The sequence below is a fragment of the Lytechinus pictus genome, chromosome 7 (genome assembly GCF_037042905.1).
Source record: "Lytechinus pictus isolate F3 Inbred chromosome 7, Lp3.0, whole genome shotgun sequence".
Taxonomy (NCBI): domain Eukaryota; kingdom Metazoa; phylum Echinodermata; class Echinoidea; order Temnopleuroida; family Toxopneustidae; genus Lytechinus; species Lytechinus pictus.
In genome coordinates, this window is record NC_087251.1 from 12,784,019 (window position 1) to 12,805,437 (window position 21,419).

The following is a 21,419-nucleotide window of genomic DNA, read 5'->3' on the forward strand; positions in this document are numbered from 1 at the left end:
ATATACATATAGGCAAGCAAACAGTTTGTAAACAAGAATCTATTAAAGTTTATGAAGAAAATTTAAAGACAAAAATCAATAAACCTTTCTAGATTAAATTCTGAAAAATTCCTCTTTTAAATATACTTTAAAAATCAAATTTTATTTTGAGATTACAGGAAGCCCAACAGAAAATGAAAGGGAAAACAAAAACATCTTGAGGATGATTTTCAAATAAAATCCTTAGTTTTTATCTTTTCAAAATGGTTCCTAGCTTTTATAGATATATACTTGTCTGCAGAATATAATTTTTGAAAGTCATAATTTAACATCTGCTTTCTATACAGTGTATGTAATGCTAATCATACATAAAAAAATTCACAAAGTCATATCTCTATTCAGTATAAGAAACTTTGGAAAAATCAACATTATATCACTTTCACATTAAAATAGTAACTATTCTAATAAAACATTGTTGAACATACAGTGTACAATATAAACAAGATTTTATGTATAATTTTTTTGGGGTTGAGAGTTTGGGCCACTCTTCAATATAATACATTATATTGTTTAGCCTTTCTTTATACTTTTATTGCAAAGACAGAATCAGCATTTTGAAACGCTGTTTAAAAACACTGATCACAGATGACTCTAGGAGTGCTATTATTCGATTGATTCGGGAGAAACGACCGTAAATGCACCTTTTTGCAAGTACACAATCTGCATTTTGAAACATTAAAGAAATGATGCAACCATATTTTGAAATTGATGTGTATAAAACACTGATTCTGGCTTGAAAATTAGAAGCATAAAACCCGCCCTTATTTCTAAAAGTGTGATCTCGGAAAATAGACTAAGTGAGGGTATGCGTAACACAAAATGACCATCATTTTATCACTGGAACAGAAGGTGTGTATTATCTCAGCTGATCGGGCACGCTATGCGGAAATATAACAAGCAATAGCCTCGGGAATAGCCTCGTCATTATAATCCTGCTAGATACATAATAGCTCTTCAAGGAAATATAAGGTAATTAATAATGTCCTTTTTTCCTCTGCTTCGCATATATCTGGATTTCTTTTTCTCTTTGTATTCTTGTAATCTCTCTATCTTTCTCACGACAATAGTAACCTTGATTTCTTTTAAATATTTTGTTGCTGTACATCTCTCATCTTCAATTTTGATTCCCTCATATCTTACGATTCCCCCTTTCTCTCCCCTCTCCTACCTCCATCCCCCCCCCCCCCCGCGTCCACTTACTCTCATTCTCCTACATTTCATGTGTTCTGATTTTTCCCACTTTCTTTTTTTACACTACACCATTATCTAGAAGAATTTATAAAGTTCATCAACTGGGCATGAACTTGTGAGACTTCATGTTCCCCTTATCTCACGTTGTTAATGGCAACTGGAGCTCCTGGCAAGCCAAGGTTTTGATTAATCATATTTCCTCATACTGAGCATAAATGATGCAGACTTTGCAGGAATGTTCACTCCCCGGAAATTATGTGTTACAAAAATAAGAAAGGTGTGAAAAAGTGAGAGTTTGTTTGATAAGGAATGTGGCATGTACAAAACTATGGCTTTATAATGGGAGTCTATATTTCCTACTTGCTCATACAAATGATGTTCAAGTCAAACAGCAAGTCAAAATAGCAGCTTACATGTCTCACAGGGCTATCAAAATTACCAAAGCCAGAGAAAAGTTAAAGACTCCAACATAAATAGAAGTTCCTCTTTTTATAAGAACCCTTTGTTTAATTTTTATTTGATTTATTTCTAGAAATTAAATCCTAAATGTAGTATCCTTAAAATGACCCCCATTCTCACATAAGGTGGTTTCAGACCACCTCGAAGTTTGTCAGTTCCAGGTATTTTGGTAATGTGAAAGCAAACTATGCATAATTTCCCCGAAAGAAAATACCCGCTAAATAGTAGGTACGAAATTACGAGAACTTTCGCAGGGATTTTTCCAAGGTTGTGGGTATTTTGGCAATCTGAAAGCAAAGTATGATAACTTGTATCCCATCGATCACCGCGATAAGTTAATTTCCGGTGCATAGCGCGCGCTGTTCGATATGCATGGATATGCAAGGCCTGCCGAGCGAGCAAGCCGGCGCGGCCGGCCGGCCAGCGCCAGTGCATGCAGCGATAAACATACGTACACTTTTCATGCGACGTGACTCGGGGTTCGACTTTGACTCGGCAGTTGATTCTTCTTCTTCAAAAATTAGTTTTACGAATTAAGGGTTCTATTTACCGGTATTCTACAATTTCATACCAGATGACATCGCACTAGAGTGAGGAGGCCACCAAGGCCTTAATTTCAATGTGGAGAGAAATCTAGTGCAATTGCAGATAATGATCAAGGGAACAAATGATTTGCACATACGATCAAGTATAGTTAGTACGTGCTAGAGCTAGACCGGCCGCAGGCGGATCTCCCGCCCCGGCTGGCCGTCCCACGATCGCGATACGTACCGCTGTTGAAAAGCGCAAGCTTCTTTGTCTGCTACCAGACAGTACTGCGCATGCTCATAACTTCGAGAAATTTCCCCGAAGAGTGTGTTTCGAGGCGGTCTGAATGCAGAAATAATTATCTGGTATTTTTTTAGCATGAAAAAGTTCTCGTAATTTAACGGGGATTCTTGAGATCGAGGAGGTTTGAAACCACCTATAATGTACAGGACAAATACTAAAAGGAACTCTAGATGTTCAAATACTACCCCGTAACCTTACAGATAAATGCCAGTTTTGCCAGAGTTCGAACAGAATTCCATAAAAGTGTTTGTATGTAGAATTTAAAAAAAATTGTGCCAAATGGCTCTGAAAGAAATGTGTAATTGCTGAGAAATTAGCAAAACAAGCACGGAATTCTGTAAATTTTTCTAAGCAATATAAATACACTGTCCCACATACATGTATACTTTTCTGTGTTAGTGATCACCAGAATTGTCGGTTTGGAGGTAAGATTTCATGATTTCACAAAGATAAATTAATGTACCAGATCTAGATCTATGATAATATGGTGACAATTAACCTTGAATTAAAAGACTTTCTCATGAAATAATTAGTTTGCTGCAACTACTTTCTTTTACCTTTAATATCAACTATTTGTTCTCTCCAAATGAATACTGTCTTCCACAAACTCATGTATCCCTGGAGTCCAGACTGTTGATAAGTCTGCAAAGTTCTGCAGGATCCTGGTTCCCCTGGACCCAAAATACACATCACCCACTACCTTTGTTTACCTCTGCTTTAGAAACTTCAGAAGTTGGGCATACCCCTGTATGGATATCAATATTGATATAAGGGCCAGAAAGGCGCTATGCTTCTCTATGGTACCCATGCCATGCCAGACATGCTCGTGTTTTAATACCGGAAAGGAATAGGAAGTGCGTACATTCCGCAAGAATTTTACAACGCAGGAGGAAATGATGATGGTGGTAGTTGTTTTGTCACCTTGCAAAAGATATCAATGTGACATATGATGTATGTAGCAGAATATGCAATGATAAAAATAAGTATATGAGTACTACTCTCTAATAATTTCACAAAATCCACAACTAATGTTTTATCAGGCAATAAGCCTTTTTGCAGTTGCATCTGCACATGAGCAATATGATAAATGGTCATTTTAGTTAAACCATCCAAGTGGTTTTCAAATTCACTGACATATCAAACATTTGTAATTTAATGATTATTCAAGTATTCCTTTTAAAATATTTTTTTTATCACATCCATTGAAGAGTACATGGGCAGTTCCATAAAATATGTACGTCCGACCCCCTTTATGTGGGAACTTCATGAAATTTTCTATCTCTGATTTCTTGTTCTTTTGAAAGTCTGTAATGTTTTCAAAGGACCATGACTTAGACCCCTGTTACATCTGAAAGTTTCCTACCCGAGACCCGACCGAGTCCACTTGCAACCTTGACTGGATAATTGGTGGATTAGCTTCGCGAACGGACCGAGTCCGAAATGTGGTCTGTTTACATCACAGCGTTCATTCCCTCCCCTATCGGTACGGTTTCGAGCGGTATCCGATTGCTGACACCAAAGGGCGCTCTCGATCTAGGCTCTGAATAATTTGCGCGCGCTAATTGAAGTTGTTTGATCATTTCCAGAGAGAGTCGAAACGACTCTTTACCTTTACCTTTACCCAAGATTCTGGAAGAATGCTGATGATCCCAGCAGTCGTTGAAGATATGATTGACTTGAAAAGGATCCGTTTAAAATGCTTCCTTCTTTCCACTCAAATCAAAGACTTTATCAATCACAATTCACATGTCGCATGCCGCAAAACATTCGAAGAACGACGGGGCTGGGGAGGGGATAGCACGCGCTATGACGTAATTTGACAGCTGGCGAACGGACCGAGATAGGTTCGAAAGCTTGTGTGCGTTTACATCTATGAATCGGTGGACCGGGGCCAGTTCGCTAAAAGGTGGCCCGAGGTAGGTTTGGGATGTTTACATCTGATTTCTTTCCGACCCGAGGTAGGCCCGGGCCGGCCCGAGGTAGGGAATCTCTCAGATGTAACAGGGGTCTTGATCATTTTATGGAATTGCCTACATGTAACAATAAGTGTTCATAATAAATGTTTGATGGTAGTATAAATAATTGTCAATGTGTCAAAAGTTGACAATACAAAAAAAAATACAAACTTGATCACTGACATACTATTCTAGTCACCTGGTCTATGCTTTGTCTGTTCCTTACATGATGCTAAGTTGGGAAAATTACACATCTTCACTTTGAAAGTATTAGTGCTTATCCTAAGAAAAAAATGCAAGTACAGTGTAGGTAATTTGGGGGTACTTAGTAATTAACTTACCTTCATGAGGTGAAGACAAAGTTTCTAATTAGGGTGGAATTACAAGAAACTGTTCAGTAGGTCAAAATACAATCTATTTTAAATGTGTAGGCCTATATGAATACATAGGCCTACTATTTATAACACTTTTTTGTGATCCTACCATGTATATAGGCCAATATATATATATATCGACGGCGGTCTTCCGAACCGTCGTATCACACATACGACGGTGCAAACCCATTTCAGAGAAAATCGACTTCAAAGTTTACTATAATTTTCACATCTAGATCCCCAGCTGTAAAACATATTGATTGCTCGAAAAATACATGGTTTGAAAGACCAAGACAATTACTAGACAATGGTATCCTTATTTTTACACAAAAGCAAGGATCAGAGAAAATATCGCAAAAGAGCTACATGCTTGTAATTTCGGTTTGAGCGGTTTAGATTTCCCTCGTACAAAAACGCCATAGGGAATTCAACAACCCTGACCGCTATTTCAATGCGCGCGGTCAGTCAAAACGTCGTATCGCTTTTCACGTGCAAAGTCAATACAGTGCAGGTGGCCGATACGACAGTTTGGCTGACCGCGCGCATTGAAATCGCGGTCAGTCAAAACGTCGTATCGCTCTGTTACGGTACACGTTTCCAATGGGATTTCCGCATTTTATTTTAAAAATGTATGACATCGCCGTAAAAATCCTGTCATATCTCAGAAAATAAAATAAATTGCTGCCTAGAAATTTAGTTATGAATAGAGTAGGACTTGTACTTTAATTTTCTGCAGAAATCTCAAAATCGATTTTTTTTTTTTTTTTTTTTTTTTTTTTTTTTTTTTTTTTTTTTTTTTTTTTTTTTTTTTTTTTTTTTTTAAACCAAAGTTTGACTGATACGACGGTTCGGATGACCGCCGACGATATATGCATTGTACATTTTTAACACATGGACCGTGCAGAATCAATGTGATCATTTCTCAAATTGAGCTTTGCAGTTTATACATGGCCATCAACATGCCAATTCTGTTTTTTCCTACTACTAATTATTGAAGGTGAATATTGCCAAAGTTAAACCATCTTTTTAGTATAGTTTGCAGTCTGGACACTTGTATAAACTATTTCATTACTAAATTGAATCCTGTCCAAATAGAAACGAACAAAATACTATGCTTTAGAGATAAAAATGATAAACCCATCCAGACTTTTTCCTTTCCAAACTGATGAATTGCCCATATATTCCAAACATCTGCAGGTATTCAATATCATTTATTATGCATGGAATAGGCTTATACAGGTCAAAACTTTAATGAATAGTAATCTTCGGAAGTGCAGGGAATGTCTTAAGTTTCATCTCTCAGTGTCATTAAAGAGCAAAGCTTTTAAAATTGATTGAGTTTTATCAAAATTGTATCCATCTAGATAGATGGAAGGCTGAATAGATCGTCAAATATAAACCTAAAATGTAATTGACCACCATACCATATTTCATATGGGAAAAATTCTGTATCAATTTGACATTTAGAAGCAACCATAACAAGTAAACTGATACTCGAGACTTGCTCAATGTAGAATTTAAAAATGTTTTGTCCTCCCTTTCTTTTCAAATAATAAAAAGTGGCATGTACACTTAAGTATAATTCATATTTTCATTTCATACAGGCCAAAGAAAGTGTAAATTCTTTTTTAACAATCAATCCCCCTCCCCATCTACAGACAAGTCCACCCCAACAAAAAGTTAATTTTAATAAAAAGAGGAAAATCCAACAAGCATACACTGAAAATTTCATCAAAATTTGATGTAAAATAAGAAAGTTATGACATTTTAAAGTTTTGCTTAAATTCACAAAACAGTTATTTGCACATCCTGGTCGGTATGCAAATGAGGAGACCAACCAAAAAATTACTTTTTTTCTTTCCAGGGCTCTTTTTGGAGAAACTTAAAAATTTTCCAGGGCTACTTTTTCCTTTTCCAGGGCTCTTTTTCCACTTTCCAGGGCTACAATTTCTGGAGCTATTTCGCGGCTTTTTTGCGTTTGTGTGTGTGTGTCTGTGTGTGTGTATGTGTGTGTGTATATATATACACGGTAGCTAGCATATACGGTGTAATCATACGCGTGTACTGTACATGCGATCGCGACGAAGCTTCGAAGCAGCGCAGCGCGAGCTAGCGAGAAGTACGTACCGGTACCATCTCGAATTCATAGGCACATGTACCACATGCACTATTCACGCCCGTAAACAGAGATTCACAGGTAAGTTCTCTTAGCTGACACGATCCTATGATGGACTCGCGTGCGCTGAAATGAGCAATGTTATTGTGCCACTGTATCTTGTATTTGCTTGTGTGACTCTGCGGGCAGCTCCGCAGTGATTTACGTACATATATACGTGATGTTCGCAACTGCAGTCGGGCAATGAGTTTGGGATTTTGTAGCACAATTGGTGTGTGCGTAGGAAACAGCTCAAGATTGTAATATAAGCGGTCACACGCAAATGCAAACAAGTACACATTTAAATGCAATATAATGTATAATTTAAATGCAATCACGTACGTATGCATGAAATGCTACATAAATATACAGTGTTGACGGGGGCGATTATGAGTTTTGCAGTCGCCCTCGTGTGAATGTTTTTAGCCCTTTTCCTGGGCTCTTTTTGGACTTTCCGGGGCGAATTCGCCCGCCGCCCCCGTGTAATTTTTTGGTTGGAGGAGACTGATGATGTCATCCACTCACTTTCTTTTGTATTTTATTTTGAGAAATATGAAATATTCTAATTTTCTCCTCATCGTCAACTGAAACAACATTTAATTCCTCCATGAACATGTGGAATTAGCATCGTTTAATACTATATGGTTCAGTCAACTTGATCCATATTGTCAAATCTGTAAAAAATGAAATATTGTATAATTCAAACAATAAAAAACAAAAGTAAAAGTGAGTGAAGGAAATCATGGACTGTCTCATTTACATGTCGCTGAGTTGTGCATATCACTGTTTTGTGAAAAATAAGCAAAACTTTAAAATATCATAACTTTCTTATTTTACATCAAATTTTGATGAAATTTTCAGCGTTGTGTTATTTTTATTTTCTCTATTAATTCAAATCAACATTTTTCTGGGGTGGACTTGACCTTTAAGATTGAATTTTGCAACATCTTGTAACTTGCCAATTGCCATGATACAATGAATCTGTTAATAGTGTTTGGTATGAAGAATAAAAATTAAGAGAAATAATTATTTTTATCTCATTATCAAAGGACAAGTCCACCTCAGTAAAAAGTTGATTTAAATAAAAAGATAAAATTCCAACAAGCATAACACTGAAAATTTCATCAAAATCGGACGTAAAATAAGAAAGTTATGACATTTTAAAGTTTCGCTTATTTTTCTTAAAATAGTTATATGCACAATTTAGTCAAATGCAAGTGAAAGAATCGATGATGTCCCTCACTCACTATTTTATTTAATTTTTTAATGATTATAATATTTCAATTTTTACAGATTTGACAATAAGGACCAACTTGACTGAACCATATAATGTTAAACAATGGTAATTCCACATGTTCAGGGAGAAATAAAACTTTGTTTCACAGGACAATGAGGAGAAAATTAGAATATTTCATATTACATATAATAAAATACAAAAGAAAAAGTGAGTGAGTGATGTCATCAGTTCCCTCATTTGCATACAGATCAGGATGTGCATATAACTATTATGTGAAATTAAGTGAAAATTAAAAATGTCATAACTTTCTTATTTTACATCCGATTTTGATGAAATTTTCAGTGTTATTCTTGTTGGATTTTTATCTTTTTATTCAAATCATCTTTTTGTTGGGGTGGACTTGTCCTTTAAAATGAAAAATTCAACCCAGATATACATTAAACTCTCAATTTTCATGTAATCAATACATCAAAACATGTAAAAATATTGTAATTTTTGGTTAGCATTTATTACTCTAATATCATTGATTGAAAGTACAAGTAACTGTAGCTCTACCTCCATGCTAGAACTAATATAATTTGAAACAGATAATTTTCAAGTATTTTACAAATTTTTTTTATTTGTGAATATTTCCTAGATATTAAAATATACAGCGTTTAGATTGTATCATTCAAGTACAAAAATTTACGATTTTTTAAAAACAAATCCTGAAAGATCAGTATTATGAAACAGTACAACAGTGTATGTATAATGTGCCTTAAACATGTAATCACAAACCGACTGTACAATACATGTACCAGTAGGTCCATGGTAATAATTAATTGATCCATTGTTTATAATCAACTTAACCTTCAACTTGCCTTCAACTTAGCCTTAAATTTAACCTTCTAAATACAATATAGGCCTACAAGTATATGTAAATGTACCTTTCATCATCTCAGTAATGGACTAATGGAGTGTATTGTATAAATGTATGTAGGCCTATATACATAAAAATAATTAACTCTTTCAATCACTTCAATTATAAAATAGTGAGCGACTATATTTGAAATATTTGAAACTATAGTTCTATTTAAAAAAAAACACTTCCACAAGTTTCACTCTAAAAAAAAATAATGTAAACCACTCTGGGATATTAAGAAAAAAAAAATCACACAATTTTTGCAGTGTAATTATTTAAGTTCGCTCTTGAAACAAGTACAGCTGTAATAAAAGAAATTTTTTTTATCCCTTGACACGATCACTTTTCTACATGTATAAAAAAAATTCAAGATCAGTTACAATTACGATTTATTAAAATTATTACTGCAAATTCAACAAAATATTGCATCATACTGTACATCCTATTCTATTCAAATCAATATGTTATATGTCCTACATAAATCGCTATAATATATAACAGTTAAACAGGTATGTACATGTAGTTCAAACCCCTGAACAGCCATCATTACCAAGAGGTCACTATTCTTGCATTTGTATGAGTACATGTACCATTATCAGAAGGAAATTTGAACAGCCAAGTTTAATGAAGCAAATAGCGATGTACATGTATATAATCAATAATGTTGGCATAATGCAAATTTTTTCGCGTGACTCCATAACGTATGGCATTAATTAAGTACATGTGAACTTGCACATGTTGAGTCTTACTCAAGAGAGTGCGAAAAGGTGCAGTTCACTACACAAATAGGCCTAAACGTTGTAAATAATGCTAATGTGGTCTACTCACGTACAGTGAAAATAACTTCCTTGTTATGATGTACTTTCATTTGTATTAGCATTTATAAGAAAAAAAACCTGATATTGAATCCAGTACTATATATTCTGAGAAAAACATGAGGCTAGTACACATCAATTTTTTATACGTATACACAGAAACTAAATTTTTCCCCTGAGCTAAAAATGTAGATTATACACGAAGGTCTTTTTTTTATAAAAGAGAGAGTGAACTATTTATTTCTTAATATGTAATGCACATTGTCTAAGCTTCAATGCAAAATAAAGCCAGCTATTCTGAAATGTACAATTAATCCCTTCACCAACATTTCAATGGTGAATATACAAAATGGCCAGAACAGAATTTGTTATGTACAGTATCAATAGCAGGTGTCAATGTCAATGTACACAAGTAAAAGCTGGAGTATGAGAGCAATGGAATTGTAATGAACAAGAAAAACACTTGTGGCATGTTCAGTCTATTAAAACAAACACTTGAGCAATGTACATTACACACAACGTTCTCGCCAGGTTCATTCTGACGCTTGGCGGCGCGAAGCGATGATACGCAAGCCGCGCAGCGGCCTTGGTGCGTGCGAAGCACGCACGGGGGGAGGGTCGCGGGAGGGGGGTGTCCCCCCTCCCGCGCGGAGCGCGGTAGCTATCGAAAATATCAATATCGACGAGCTTAGATTGCTGCTAAATGCACCACATTTTATGTCTATTTAATGCTTCTCCGGCCACACAGCCGTAACGGTTGCGCGAATTGCGATCGATTGAAGCAGAAAGGCAAGTACTGATGAAAAAGGTCAAAAGAAAAGATTTAAATTCAATCTCATTTTATACTTACAGTTTATAGATTTATTCACATCAATGACATCGATAATGTACTCCATACTTTCCAATGTCTAGATCGCTACGTCCTTAGAAAGTGCGATTCATTTTGTGAATGCGTGTCAATGACCGACTACATCTACGGACCGCATGCGCGCCGCGCCACGCCCTTACTCAATCCAAAGATTGTTCCGACTTTGTTTGGAAGCCTCGGAAGAAAACTTCCGAGGCTTCCAAATAATGGGCATCGGTATTCATGAGACGATATAATTTGCATGTTTGTTTTGTTTTCAGATACTCACTGAAACTATGACTCTCATAATTAAGACTTCTGCTGATGATGTTTATACTAATAATATCCAATCAAGATTCGTTTATCACTGTCAATTATTGCTATGTTCATTTGTATTGTTCTATACTCGCCTATAAAATAATGAATGTGTCCATCACGAGCGGGAGAAATATTTTTAGTCATTCATCATACTTTAATATTACGATTTTGTTCTTATTATAATTAATTGCGATTTAAAATGTTTTAAAAGTAAAGCTTAATTGACAGGAAAGTAGATTTATACTCACTGTCAATTATTCCTATATGTTCATTTGTATTGTTCTATACTCGCCTATAAAATAATGAATGTGTCCATCACGAGCGGGAGAAATATTTTTAGTCATTCATCATACTTTAATATTACGATTTTGTTCTTATTATAATTAATTGTGATTTAAAATGTTTTGAAAGTAAAGCTTAATTGACAGGAAAGCAGATTTGTATTTTTAAATAATGCACTATGTAGGCCTACAAATACAGCGTGTGTGAAAGAGAGGAAGAGGGGGGGGGGGGTTGTAGCTAGGATGGTCGAAGGGGGAGCGCGAAAGGGGAGGGGTCGTGGCGTGGACAATGACAAGGGGATGTTGAGATCGTACGTGTGTGTGGGATTGGTGAAGAAGTCAATATTCGAAGCGAATGCATATTTATAGACATGTCTATACTACTACTGATGATGACGGCTGAATAATCTTTCTTTACATGTATATTTTGGCGATTTTAAATTTTTTTAATATTTTCTTGCACCATGAGTGGGAAGATCGAGGTACGTGATTCAATAAATTGCATCAGTTTTCAAGTTACAGAAATTCACGAACAGATTATTAAAATTGAAAAAAAAAAGAGTCAGAAAGATCTTTTTATAGCCCCCATCCAGCGTATAAACAACATGAAGAATATTTGAGGTCACGAAACCAGCTGATTCGCATTCATACAACAGGTTAACAGGTCACGCACATGGTACACAGTCATTCCAAGGGCGGGAATTCGGGGAAACCCGTTTTCAAGCACAATGATTGGCTCAACCCAGAAAGTGAATACTAATTAGATCACGTGCCATCGGCTTTGGGGCGTCTCGTTCACATTCCAACTCATTTCATAAATATAATCCACTCGCAGTAATTAGGCTAACGACGTTGTAAAGATAACTCTATATATAAAACACAATTCCGATATAAAACATATATAACGACATAAGTGAAATTGAAAAATTCATCCAGCGATATTCAAATTATACTAGCGACTCATGTGGGCGTGGGCAAACGAAATACATATCCTCTAAAACGTTCACACATATCAACTTCAATAATTCGTACTTGAAATGCAGGGGCCGCGGAAAGGTCTTGAAAGTGGGGGGGGGGGGGCTGACCACCATGCAAAAAACGCAATCAGGGGAGCGTATATGTAAGGACCTGTCGGACGTTTTATCCGACAAGTCCCATTTCATCCGACAGTTACCATAGTAACAATGCTTCTTAGCCAATCAACATCAAGAAAAGTTGTCAGGTCTGACAACTTGTCGGACAAAAATGATGATGAAACGGGCCCCCGGTGGTCCTGTTTTTGTACATGGTTTTGGAAAAAAAAGTGGGGGAGCTGAAGCCCACCCAGCCCCCCCCCCCCTGTTTCCGCGGCCCTGAAATGAATATCTGTGAATGAATTGTCAATTCCACTTTGTTGAATGTGTACTTTTATTGAAATCTATTGAATCACGTACCCCTCCCGACCAAGTCCAAGGGTTGATTTTCCACTCGCCATAAAGATTATGCAGCCACAATCACAGTAGACACATCCATAAAAGAATATTAATTTAATTCGCTCCGAACATTGACTTCTTTTCGCCAATCCCCTCCCCCACAAAGTCACAAACATCCCATCATTTTCATTTACATTGCCCACGACCACCTCCCATTATTCTCTTTCTCCTTTACACAAATTAATTTCAAATAATATTTTATTTTAAATCGTAGTTGTTACCGGGAGTTGTTAAGCAATTGTACAACAAATTCATGAAGCATTCACTGTAATGACTAATTGGCAGGCAAAGAGTAATAAAGAACAATACAAATGAAAATACACTGTACGTATAACTCACATTAAAAAATGAGTCGTAATATGATAAAAAGCGTGAATAAAATTAATAAAGATTATTACTTATGAAAATTATAACAGATTCAATGAATATCTGAAGAAAAAAAAAACATTCAAATCGGTTTTGGATCCCATCTAATTTTGGAAGACTCGGATAGATTTTGATGCCATGTGCGATTTGTATTATGTATATGTGGCCATGGCGAGCGCTAGTGCAGTGACACAGAACTTGGTAGACACACCGTCGCGAAATTAATCAACACTTTCAAAAGATCGATGTAGAGATCAAGACTTTGGAAATTATGGAGTAAAATTGGAATATAAATGTGAATAATCATTTTGCTGTGAGTAAATGAGTTGGACATTATATCAATCCATTCATGTGGCTGTGGCTTTGTCATTATTAACGTGATCTTTTAATAATTTTCTCAATTCGTTCTACGGCAGTGTCATCAGAAATGCATTCAATGAATTCATGTAGATGTAGCTATAATAAGGCTGGGGCCTGGGACGAGATGAAACTAAATTTCGATCGAATTTTTATATTATTTTTTGACACACTTTACTTTTGACAAAATAAATGACAATATCAACTGAAATTCGTAACATCTAAATTACATTGCCCAACCCAGTAACCCACGGTACCCCTCTCTTCTCACTTTATTTTTGAGCGTATTTTACTACCATTTTAAAGACGTAAATAATGAGAGCAATGCGATATCGATACGCAAATGCGAGGTTAACATCTTCGCACTTCCCACATAAGAGAGAGAGAGTTAAATTGGGCCTCGAGTCAAGGTCGTATCGTATACAGCATAGTAGCGAAGCAAAGAAATCCCGGGAAGAAATCGTGGAAGAAATAATCGACAAGTTTATTTTAGGATCTGAAAAGCAGATTGTTTTTATTTTAAATATATTATTCAGTTTTGTGTGTGGATCTAGGCCTGTTTTACAGTTGTCGGCCACGGTTGTCGGGGAAGTTCACGGTTGGCGGATTTGCCCTGAAAATTTTCAGGGTTGTCGGCGCCCGCCAACCGTGACGCGTGGTAGCGAGAACGTAGATTACACATTATGACAAACATAGGGCTAGTCTGAAAAGATATTTTGAAGCTTCTGTTTAAAGACGACTAAAGTCTACACTAGGTGGTTTACATGGTTATTTCAAACCTCTTTCCTATCGAGATCAAACTAAGAATGGCTTAAGAAAGCACTTTGGCCCAGCCAAATTTTGGATTAGGGAAAGAGGCATTACAGATCCACTCAGGAGTGAAGATAGCCTGACCAAGATCCAAGGTTTTCTGAACACATATTAAAGGGCTGAAGAACTTGACAACATGATTTCTGATCTTCATGTTGAAAATACTGGACACCTGAAAAACTTACAAGTGCTCTGGCCCCTGTGAAATAGAGACAGACAACTATATTTAGGTTCTCTTCTAAAGTAATTTCAAGTGGAGGTTCAACTATATTTCGACTAACGACACTCTGACATAGCAACATACCAGATTCATTAATTCCACTTTTTGTATCAAAACAGGATCCTCGCTGTAAGGTCCATCAGAGAGAACTCAAAGCTGTATGGTACATGTATGTTTGGATAGTTCCAAGTAGTCATGCTTTCTTCTCATAGCCATGCAAAACAAGTGAATGAATTGTACTGTGTTCTATAACATCAAACGCAAAGAAGCCATCAAAGTATTCATGTGGCTTACTTAAAATAGCTTTCTGTCATGAAATAAATGCATGACTGGGCTATAATAATTGTAAAAAGCTATCAAAATACCAGTATATCTTTCAACAAAAAAACAAACAAACAGACAAGCTCTATTGAATCAAAGGAAGGCCTACATGTATGCTTAAGCATGGACCTACTACTCTGACAAGGTCCGTGGCGTAAGGATAATAGTTTCTCCACATACATGTAGAACTGGAAGCACATTACACAACAGATCCTACTTTCTACAAACTACAAAGATGTCTGAGTAACATGTTGTTTGTAGAGGAAGTCTATATAGGCCTAAACTGTAAAAAAAAATTATCAGTCAAGAAAGTGATCTTATTGAAAAAATCAAAATTAATCATAAACTCATATTAAGCATGAATCATGAATGTTTTATTTTGTATTCCAAAACATAAACCTTAACATTACTCAATTAAATGAATGCACACGAGTGCCCTGAGACAGTTATGAATATGGGTACAAACAGTTAAGGGTACAAAATAAAAATGTGTTTTATTGGATGAATGTGGCAATTTTGCAGGAAAAATTATTTTGGTTTATAGGTGCCTGATCATATCTCTGACAAACAGCAACATGGATAAGCAGACGTTGGCACAAACTGTACAAAGACTTGTCCAAAGGCAGAATACCCGGTAGTTTGTGTGTTTTTCCAATAACTGAGCAGTGAGCAATTGCACCTTTTGAATCAGAATCATTTGGCATTTGATGGTAATTTTGTTTTAAATTGAATTATTAAATTATAATTCATTGTGGTTTTCACCTTACTACAGACTGTAGTAGTTTTAAATGTAATACACATACCAATTGTTGCTATATTTGGAGTAAGGCACATGCTTCTAAGGACTTTCAGGTACTTGACTAAATTGTAATTCTGAGTAATCAGGATGTGAGAGGGAGAAGACAACCAAATCTATATATTTGTAGGCTTACATTGTAGGCAATGTTTCTATTTAAGAAAACATTGAAAAAAAAAATGAATTGAAGAGTACGACAGACTTCCTGTATGTGCAGAAGCTTTTACATTTCATTTTCATTCTAAAACAGAAGTACTTTGTTCACCAGATTTGTGATAGTTTTTAACAGTTAGAATTTCATTTTTAACAGTTTGAAATTCTACTGTGTGTATCAGTTCTTCATGATATCCAAATGAATTTATCCTTTCCATTTTTTGTCAAGGTGATACAATTCACCAAATATATAATAAAAATACTTTAATGGATGAATATATATACAGCAGCGGATATTAGCTCTGTCATATCTTTCTAATTAGTTCGCGCTTCCTAGAGTACCAAAGGAACAATAACCTTCTGGCTCTAAACAGATAATTACATGGAAATAGAAAGCAGGGTGCATCCTATGAAATCACTAGGTGGTTTCAAACCGCCTCAATCACAAGAATCCCTGTTAAATTACGGTAATTTTTCAGGCTAAAAAATACCCATTAATTATTTCTGGTTTCACACCACCCCGAAACGTACATGTACCCTTCGGGACAACATGGTCTGATACATGTAAGCAAGCAAGGCACGAGATTCAAAATCGCTAGCTCAGCAGCCACCCACAGCGCCCGCGCCCACCTACACGCTGGGCTAAACGTTCCCGTAATTTGCTTTCACACTGCCAAAATACCTGCAACATTGGAAAAAAGTTCTCGTAATTTTGACAAGTACCTACGTGTATGTACTATTTAGTGGGTATTTTCTTTTGGAGAGATTACACATAATTTGCTTTCTAAGGAAAGCTCTTAACACATAGAAATGCTGTAAGCAAAATACAGACCGAGCCAACAGTTTTTCAAGAGTGGGCTATGTGCATTGAAATTTTCTGGTGCGCTGACAATGCCAACTGATTTCTTAATCAATGCTTACCATCGACCTGGTAATCAAATCACAGATAGGCTATAATCTAATAACGATGTATCTAAAAAAAGGTCTTTCATTTGAAGGGTCCCTGTCTATACTGACTTCTATTTTTATTCCATTATATTTCCATGAATGGGATGCACATAAAGCAATAACAAAAGGCAAATAACTTCAATTTTCTTTTCTTTTTCTTTTTAAATGACACTTTAAAAAATCCATGTACAGAGTAGGTTTTGTAAAATAATTTAAGTTAACAAGTTAGATAAATGAGATCAGCTCTTTTCATTTACTTTTGACAAATGTTAACAAAATAAATATTAACAAATACATTATTTTTTATAGTGACCAGCTTTTTCTTAAAGTTTCGTTTTTTTTATTTTAGGGATGGGGTAGGTACGAATATGTCTTGATAAGTCAAAGTATACATCAGAGAACACAATGGGAAAATGCAATTTACACATGTTTAAACTTAATATTTGCAGTCATTTTATAGCCTACACTACATGTTCAGTACATGCATTTTTTATGAGACAAAAATCAAATATTTTGTGTAAGTTTTTATCAAATTTTATATCCTTTGAAACATATCTGGGATTTTGATGCATGATAAAGATATCCCTGATGTTAACAATTAAGGTTCATAATCAGCAATCACATGTAAACAAAAAGAAAGGAAATTGTTTTAGGGTCAATTACATTACAGTCTATCTTCGCTGCCAGTCTATACTCCTACACTCAAAATTCCACGGATTTAATTAAATCCAAATCGGCTGTGGATAGTGATTTAGTGACCAGCCAAATGTTTGATTTATTTTAAATCTGTAGGATTAACTTTCAAATCTCAAAAGATTTAAATTCAAATCTTTCAGATTTATATTTAAATCTACAAGGTTTAAAACTAAATCTAGCATTCAGCTGGTCACCATTCACAGCTGATCTGGATTTATTTTAAATCGTTGGAATTTAGAGTGTACCATGTACAATATAGAGCTGATGTTAAAACTGAACTAAGCATCAAGTAAAAACCAACAGCACTAAATTCATATGTTTCACACAGTATCAGTTTATTCATTGCCCCTACCCACCATCAAATCTTATTTGATTGATATTGTGAATAACCTACATTGTAGTGGTCTGCAAATTAGATTTCCTGCAATCTATATCAATCATCACAAGTAAATAGAGGTTTAACAAATGATTTAATTGTTCCTAATCTAAAAATGTGTACAAAGTAAGATGTGTGTAGTAAATTCAATTCATATGATTTTCCCCCATTGAAACACACTAAAATTAGAATAAGTATTTTTCCCTCAGAGTTAAAAACCATGAATCTTTCCAAAACATCAAAAATTGAGTGTTGACTACTGAAGTCATGGGGAATGGTATTATTTCAATTTTAATAGCTAACATAATCTTTGACTTTGAGGTTAATATATATAATTGAAGTAAACAAATTTATATTGCAATTTGCATGGCAGAGTTTAGCTGGTAGGCCAAGATCCCAGAGAGTACAGGATCAACATTTTTAGAGCATTTCTTTGAAACTTTTTAATCAGAATGGGCAATTTGAAATGCATTTAACAAAAAGGGTTTATATGTTTTTTGTGATATACATGTACATGTAAACGTATGTAAAATCAACAATGCATCATCATAAATATTCATACATATTTAATGTAAACAATTTACCTTTAGGTGCATCCTTGTAATTTCAAAATAAATTAATTTTTTATGTTTTTGTTTAACTTTTTGCTGTTTGTTTAATTGTTTAATTGTCTTATAATGTAGATTTAACACTTAGGCCCGTATTCTGACGTCAGGTTTAAGTTAAACTCAGGTTTAAAGTTGTGGTTTAAGTATGGACAGCCAAAAGTATCAATTTTGTTTATTAAGTTGTACGTTTCTTATGTTTGCTGTGCTCTTTCCTGATTCATCGATGGTGAAGACAATAATCTATATATACTCCCTAGACAATTATGAATGATTTGAGAGCCAAATGAGCTGAAATATTATATCCCTACTGTTAGTGATTTATGTAACAATTGGCTGTCCATACTTAAACCACAACTTTAAAGCTGAGTTTAAGTTAAACCCGACTTCAGAATACGGGCCATATTGTTTAAGTTGTACATACTGTACATGTACCATTGATTTCCTGTTTTATGTAATTATTTTCCATTGTATCATACATGTATGCTTGTTTTGGGCTCCTACTGATAAGCTCTTTGCTTCTTAAGGGGTCCGCGGCTTATGTATAAATTCCTAATTTTATTGTACACATTAAATTGTAAATATTCTTTTAAGGTTTTACACATGAAGGTGAAATAAAATGAAATGAAATGTATAAAAGGTATATTTTAATAAAATGCATCACACTATGTGAACACTGGACTTCTTGCTTTTTTTTTTATTTGTTTGCAACCACAATGATTAATCTTTTTTGATCCAAGACATAATTTGAATTCAAACTCCATTTCTAAGGAAGAACATGTACATCATGCATAGAGATACAAATATGCATGTAAATGTACAGAACGGTTCATTTAATTTTACACAACCTTTTGATAAATACACAAGTATTCACCTTGTTAGGTGCTCAAGGAGCTTCTACATTTGTATATTATCCAGGGTCTCAACGATTAACTCTCTTCTTTGTTCTGAAAAAAATTGTATGTACATGGATAGAGTTTTGCTGAGAATTGAGTTTTCACCTGCAATTATCATGTGTGCTTCAAAAAACTTATTCTGCCAAATAATCAAGCATGTATTTGAATTCATTCTTAGTCTTGAATTAATGCAAAATTGATGCAGCCATTACCCAGGGTAGGCTTTCAGCAGGCAATGCATAATGTGATGTTAAGTTGTTAACATTACCCCTCTCCATTCTCAAAAGCACCAGACAAGAAGGCAGAAGGTCAAAATTTTTAAGTCTCTGGTATAACTCAGCCGGGAACGAACCGACGACCTCTCGTTCATGAGGCGGGCACTCTACCACTGAGCCACCAGGTTCGGTATGTCACGTTTTTGTAACTTGCTGCAAAAAAAACCCCTCCAAAATAGCTCATCTCAGACATTAGCCTTATCTTCATCAGCCAAAATCATTGAATTTAATAATTCTCCTGCTCAGGCTGATAGAGTCATGGTGTCCTGATTCTTGAGATTAGTAAACTCAACAGAGAACTAACAAACCTGCTAACAATAGCAACATATGAACACTTATCACTAGACAGTGCAATCATTGTAGAAACAAACAAATGTGAAAAGAGTGGAAATAAAAAAATAATAAAAAACTTATGAGCCAACCTTTAGTGAATCCTCATTGTCTGAAAAACACTGAATTATTAATCAATCTTGGAGGGTGTTCACGAATTGCGGGTTCAAATTATCTTTTTAAAGCTAGAATCACAAACATGTATCAAAGCAATACAAAACATGGTTATTGCAAGAAAATAAAAGCTTTCAAGCTTTTTAAGCTTTTTACAAATCTCTGATTCTCCCGTAATTCAAACCAGTTTGAGATCCAAAAAAAAGTGTAGGCCTGTGTGGCGACATGTAAATGTGCAGGACAACACTGACTCTTCTATTCAAGTCTTTGCCAAAGCAATCCCAAACCAAATGTATGTCACTGTAATAACATCATAGAATCATAATTAACGTCTACACAGCATTAAACAGTCTTTGCAACTACAATTCTGCAGAATCACGATAGAAATTAGGAAAAAAAAACTTGTAGTATGCCTTTACTAGCTTTTCAGGTTTGCATTTTGACAGAACTTTTATTTTCATGACTGATGAAAAAACCCTATAATGCAACAAGTTGTTGAATTTCGAACTTAGATTGATTACAAAAGAATACCAAATACTGTACTTTCAGTACTATTGAATCCAATCTTGAGGCCCATTTTTTATGTGTGAGTGTTAAGCCCTGGGGGTAATCTGGAATCCGCTTCACTGTAATTAAATGTGCAACACAGATCAAAGTTTATCATATCAATTTGCAAACTCTATTTGCAAAGTAGTTGCATTTCTTTGAGAAAGATATGGGGATTCATGTTACCAAATGATTAAAAATGTGGGATTCCCCATTTTGTAACAAGGAATTTAATCCACATACATGTACATAATCCCAATTTTAAATTACAAGCAAAATACATCCAATTATCCATTTTAATTACCTATCTGAAATAGGAGCGTTACTTGAAAGGACTTTTTGTCTATAGATCAAAATGTGTTTTCTCTGACAGTTACCATAGAAGCAGTCCTCCTAAGCCAATCAAAATCAATAAAAGTTGTCAGAAAACAAGGGTTGAAGAAACATTCATCAGGAATACATTAATTTCCAGCATAATGCAGATTTTTGGAACATCTACGTGTATGTATTTCACTTGTGTTTGCTACGCCCCCCCAAAAAAAAAAAAAAAAATCTGAATGTTTTCAGAAAATATCAGTCCACTTCTTTAAAGGACAAGTCCACCCCAACAAAAAATTTATTTGAATAAAAAGAGAAAAATCCAACAAGCATAACACTGAAAATTTCATCAAAATCAGATGTAAAATAAGAAAGCTATGACATTTTTAAGTTTCGCTTAATTTCACAAAACAGTTA